Here is a 6,583-nt window from a genome sequence, read left to right on the forward strand (position 1 = left end):
TTCTCAAACAAAGAGTCGACTCTCATGAGCATATCATTGCATATACTTCAAAGCATTGGAATTCTGTACAACAGAATTATTCAACTATTAAAAAAGAAGTTTTGGCAATTGTTTTATGCGTTTCAAAATTTCAATTTGAGTTACTAAACCAAAAATTTCTTATTAGAGTAGATTGTAAGTCTGCTAAAGAAATTTTGCAAAAGGATGTTAAAAACCTTGCCTTTAAATAGATTTTTGCTAAATGGCAAGCAATATTAAGTGTTTTTTATTTTGAAAAAAAATATCTCAAAGGCACATCAAACTCTGTCCCTGATTATTTTACTTATGAATATTTACAGGAGAAATAGTATGCCAAAGAAGGCAACAACTCACACCAAAGGGGGTAGTACTCGAGGTGGAAGAGTTAGGCTTGCCCTAACTCTAAACAAAGGAAAATCAAAGTTTGTATCAACAGGCTCAAATTCATCGGAGTCATCTACTCCATCTAGGTCACTTACCCAAAAAGTTATCTGGGTAGTTGAGTCATCAACTCAATAATCTGTGATCCCTAAAAAAGATTCATCCAACACGGCTGATTCTTCATCTCAACCCAAAATATCTAAACAAATAAAAGCAGATTATGCTTTACCTATCAATACTCTCTTGGCCATCTAACAAGGAAGCCTGAGTAGTTTACCCACTAAATTGTGAGCAGATATTGCCTCTCAAGACGAAATGGAATTAGGCTTAACTAGCCTTAACACCATTGTCCAATCCTTAACCTAAACAGTCAATTTTCCTAGAGAAACCAGCAAAACTGTTACTATCCAAAAGGACAAACAAATACAAACTTCCAAAAAACCTCAAAATCCATCTAATTATCTTGCCAAGGGAAAATTTTCCTCGGTATTACAAATGGAATCTGAATTTTGGGATAATATTCCGTACAAAGCCATCTCTAAAGTCTTCCTTCCTAGTTTTCATTTTAGACCATATGCCTTGAACTAAACCAGACAATTTTATGAATTCATCCTTGTGGACTCAGATTCTGTTTCCATTAAACACAATAAAGATAAAAAAAAAATCCTTCAATTATCACACATTTAACCATTCAAATTCCCAAAATAATTAGTTCAAAGAACTTTGGAAAAATCTAAATTCTTACAAAAAATTCTCCCAACCCTTTGATCCATTAGGATACAATTATTGAGATTATATTGATGCCTGGACCAGAGTCTTTTGGTTTCAAAATAAACTAAACCGACACTCTTGGTTAATCTAGTTTAAAAAGAGTCAAAATTATGATTTTCCAAATTGGTTCTTACAATGGTAGGACTTCTTTGGACCAGTAGAAGAAAATTTTCCTTCTCTTGTGAAAGAAAGATATATACATTTCAAAAACAGATATTTACGGGAATTAAGAATCTCTGCAGATCTCAAATATTTCTTTGTCTTTGCTCTGGCTTGGGTATTCTCATGGCAATACAGATATGGTGAGACAGACAATGAAGAAGTACTCCTCATCCTTCACAGGTATTCTTTCGTGAAATGGTGGAACCAATTCAATGCAGACCATGTTGGACCTACAAAGGTCAATGAATTTTTTGGTGCTAATCTTAAAATGTTAAAGTTGGCTGATCCAACAACATTTCAATTTTTAAACTAGAAATATAAAATTGCAGCCTTATTATCATGATGTGATTCTAAAGAAAAATTGAAAGACAATCTTAAAGATGTTCTTTTTCTTCAAAATCAAGATGAAGCTGAACCATCAACAAAGAAAGATTCTCAATCCAAAATTACTGAAGACTTTTATCAAAGTGAAGATGATTGCTTCAGAATAGACATTCAAGAATTGTAACTAGTACTATAGCTAATAGTTCCTGTTATTTACCAGAACTATAAAAATAGTATTTTAATTTTCTATATAAGGAGTCATCGACCATGTTGTGAGGTACCATTTGAAAACCCAAGTTTTAGGGAGATATTCTAGAGAGAAATACTTTGAGATACGATCTTTGTAAGCTCTTTTCTTTTCAATAAAATGTTGTTTCTTGTATTTTCTTCTCTCTCCCTGTCTTTACCGGTTCTGTTCGGATTACCGTCGTCCAGCTTTCTTCCCTTCTCCCTCTACTAGATTTGTGCTAGTTCTACCGTTGTTCTAGTTTCTTATGTTTTAAATTTATTTTAATTTCTGCATTTTTTATTACTGCATATCATTTAATAGTCTTGCTACTGCCTACTTTCCTTTCAATTATTTAATTTTTAGATCCGTTTGAATTATTTGGTATCAGAGCCTGATTGGGAAGTAGGAATATAACTGCTTAAGTTGTTTATAACTATCTTATTCTGGATTGGACTTAAATTTCTTTTGAAATTTCTGAGGCCATGGTTTATAGGCTGGACAACTGACAGCCCCTTTGAGTGAGACAGTTATTAGTCGTCCTTGTCTGTAACAATGCCACGAACTAATGGTTAAGAAATATTGTACAGTTTTCTGAAATATCATTATTGGAAGTACAACAATTCTTAGTTCTTTTGAATAGAGCTGCAGCAGTAAGTCTTGTGAGTGTGTAGGGCAGTAAGGCTATTCACCGATGCTATATTCAAAAGAAAGTAAGAACGTAAGAAGCTGGTGACTATAGTAAAGATATTTCTATCTTTGTAAAAAAAAAAAAAAGTCCACAATAACCAGATCCAGAAGAAAAGGTTATAAACAACTAGGCAGAAATATTTTTATGGAACCAAATGAGGGTGATGAGCTAGAATATTATTTTATGATGTCTCGCTTACTCTCTTTGTTCTAATTCTACCTCATCCTCCTCCTCTCCAACAAAAAAATATACTCTTTCATGATCAGGAGAAAACAGTCTCCTGAAATTATACCTAAACAAAACCTCTTCGATGAAGAAGTTAGATTCAAAGAGATCAATTAGAGTATGGATGACTGGACTATTCCAGAAATCCCTCAAGATTCATTATATGTACCTGAAGACTAACCCAAAAGACGCAATTCTGATTATATTATCAAGACTGTTGAAAACAATATTCCTTTAGGACAAGACATAGGAGAAGAATTCCATCTTTTGTCCAAACATTCCATAAATGAACACAAAAGAAAATACAAATACCTTCATATAGGATGTGTTCAAGTAGCAATTAAACCTTTAATTGACAATGGCATAGATGTTGTTATCTTGATGTGTCTTACTGATGCTAGACACAACAGATTTGATGATTCCCTTATAGGAACTGTTGAAACCAGTCTCGGCCAAGGACCAATTTACTTCAACTGTTTCCCTAATAAGATAGTGAGTCTTTTAGATCTTAATATTCTTGACTCTTTGTTTCTCAATATACGCTTTCATGGGTTAGACATGAAAGAAGGATCTATTCCCGCAGCTTTAATCTATAGGATTTAGTACAAGATTATGAATTCTTGTGCTTCTAGAGTCTTTTTACAACCCAGAGAGGTGAGACTACCTTGTTTATCACTGATATCACAAAGGCTAATGTCTCTTTCCCAAGAATCATCAAGTGGGACGAAGTTACTCTCCCTGATAAGTGGGTTATGGATAAAGTCAAACCCTCTGTTCCCAAACCTGCATCCCAAATTCAAGAAATTTCCCAAGATAATTCCGGGAAAGTTGAAACAACTTTTAATAGGAGAAATTCTTTCTCCTTTAGGATTGATGCTTATAAAAGACAATCTAATTTTGCCTCTGGGAGAAGATCTTTCTCATTCAGATCTCAAGCCTTTAGATTTGAAATACCTAGATCTGTAGCTCATGATCCTTCTATAAATCTTCAGGGATTAGATAGTTCTTCTAATATCTTTAGAACCGTTTATCAAACTTCTAATAAAGAAGATGAAAATTAGAGTATCCAATCTCCAACTTATTCCTCCCTTTATGAGTTTTATGACATTGTCTCATAAATTCATTATTGATAAGGAAACTTTTAGGAAAGATTTCTATTCTAAGGACTGGAAACCTCAAAGAGAATGGTTTTTCCAGAATTATAAGGGTAATAATAAATCTGACATTCAAGAGAAATTTTATAAATTTCTCAAAAAAGGTTGAACAAAATATTATATATATATATATATATATATAGTTTAACAGGCTTTGTAAACAGATCAGGCTTGGCTTGTTTACTTAAACAGACCTTAAAAAAAGTCTAAGCCTTGTTTGTTTTTTAAAAAGGCCAGGCCTAAACCAGACTAAGCTACAAGCCCTTATCAGGCGGCCTGTCCTGTTTCTATCCCTACTTCTAATAATCATAGTGTTAGCGATTAAGGAGACAAGCCATTAATTTGCATGAAAATCTAGTGGTTGATACTAGATTTGGAAGATTTAATGAAATGATTAACTAGATTTAGTAAGATTTGGTTTAATGATGACGATGACCGTAATGATTAAGGAATCTCATGTTTTTCGAGGCCAAAAATCATGATTATTGTTCTAGAATTTAGGAAAATATAATTTTAAATTCTGGATAAAATGTCATATGTGTACTTGGATAGCAGAACCAAAAATAGCCTAGTATTTTGGGAAACCTCAAAACTATCCTAATGATTAAGTCTCATGAAAATAGAGTTTGTTCTTCACTAATTAATTGTTCTAAAATTTGAAACTAGGAAATTTAGATGATGTTAAAGTCAAGTGAATTGCATGCAATCCACTTTTAAAATTCTAGTGGATAGAATTTAGAAATCCAAGTCAGTACTCAATTTAGAGGATAAAAAGAAAAATATCAACATCTAGTTACTCGTTCTGACACTAGCAAGTCAGAATTTCAAAAAATAAGTAAACAACAAGACATACGTGTTACTAGCTAAGTTGACAAAAATTGAGGTGTTACATATCACCTCAATTAACTCATGTGCTTCCTTAGCTGTCTTGGTATTCAATGTTCCTCAGATAGATGCATCTATTAGCAACCTTGTTGAAGGTCATGTGTTTCCTCAGCTGACTTGGCATTCAATGTTTCTCGTATAGATGCACTATTAGTAACCTTGTTGAAGGATTTATGTCCTTATAGAAAAGGTGTACTTGCTATATGTTTGAAAACTCATGACTTGGACACTTTTTCAATAGCTCTTTGAACCTTTCTCACAAGGATGAAAGCATATGATCTTCCTTATGATATTATTGTATTTTGTTGGTAGAAAATATTTTAAAAATTTTCTACAAAAGTCTATCATAAGTTGTGATCTCTTAGTTGAGATTGTAATAACTTTTAGCTCTATCCCTTAAAGAAAAAGGAAAAGGTCTTAACCTAATAGCACCATTCAAAATACTATTATTTTTAACGTCTCACATATCAGCAAAAAATTAACAATATGACAATTGGAGAATTAAGTTCAGAAGGGCTGATTTGATTTCAAATTTCTTTGTAGTTATTGGCAATCTTAAATTGCTAGATAAGCATCCATCAAACATAGGAGTAATAAAGTTTACCAATGTGAACCTTGGTGGTGGTAGTCTGTCCACCATTCTAAGTTTTTGTTCCTATTCCTTCTCTTTTTAGTTTTTGTCTCTTCCTAGTTTTTTTTAGGATTCTTTCACTTCAGGATCAAAATATTCAAGATATGCCACAAATCTTTGCATATAGTAAAAACTAAGAAGAAAAGAAGAAAATAGAATAGAACAGAATATAATCAAATATTATAAAGGAAAAATAAAAGTATGAACAAGAAAAATAAAGGTAATGAAAAATTGCAATTGAAATTTAAAAGAAAAGAGTAGAATAAAAAATAGAAATTGAAATATTAACACCTAAGTCTGTAATAGAAAAGAAAGAGAAAAAATTAGAAAAGAAAAACTAAATATAGCAAATTACAGTAAAGGACAAAAAAAGAAACAATAAAGAAAGCATGATAAAAAGTTAATTTAAAAAATAAAAGAAAAAAATTAATATTCAAACTAATAATCTTGAAAAGTTTGTCAATATTAGAATTACATTTTTTGTTAATGATGCTAAATTTTTTATGCTTATTTTTTTTACATTTTGTTCGCAAATGCAAACAATACAAACAAGTGCGTGAAATGTTTTAACTAAGTATAGCTCCACAAGAATTGTGGCCAAGTACTAATACACATTCCTTAGACATAGAAGGCAGAAAATAGAGAAAAATTATTACTAATTTTTTTGATATTTTTTGTCTTTAAAGGAAACAAATTTAAAACGCAACACAAAAAGTATAGAAAAAACCAATGAATAAAAGCGATTAGAATTATATTCACTTCTCTTAAAATATAACATATCTTAACTACTTTTCTTTTCATCCAATGAATATTAAGTTCTCTAATATTTAGTAAACTTCAACTTTGTGGTTGAAAGGTCCCTATGCAATTAAACACAAGACCTTAACTCCTTGTGCTAGTTGATTAGGACATGCATTATAGTTTAAGAACTCCAAAAAACCTTATAATCATTGAGGGAATTCTTTAAAATATCAATAACTTCGTTAAGATTCTCAAATCAAACTCAAAAAATAATTTTCCAATTGCAAAATCAAGTTTATAATTGTTCCAAAGTTCACCAAACTAGAGGATGCAAAGAGAAGAAAAATTCACTTAATTGCATAAAAAGAACGTAA

Source organism: Abrus precatorius, unplaced genomic scaffold (assembly GCF_003935025.1).
Source record: "Abrus precatorius isolate BTA unplaced genomic scaffold, Abrus_2018 Scaffold6, whole genome shotgun sequence".
In the NCBI taxonomy this organism is placed as follows: domain Eukaryota; kingdom Viridiplantae; phylum Streptophyta; class Magnoliopsida; order Fabales; family Fabaceae; genus Abrus; species Abrus precatorius.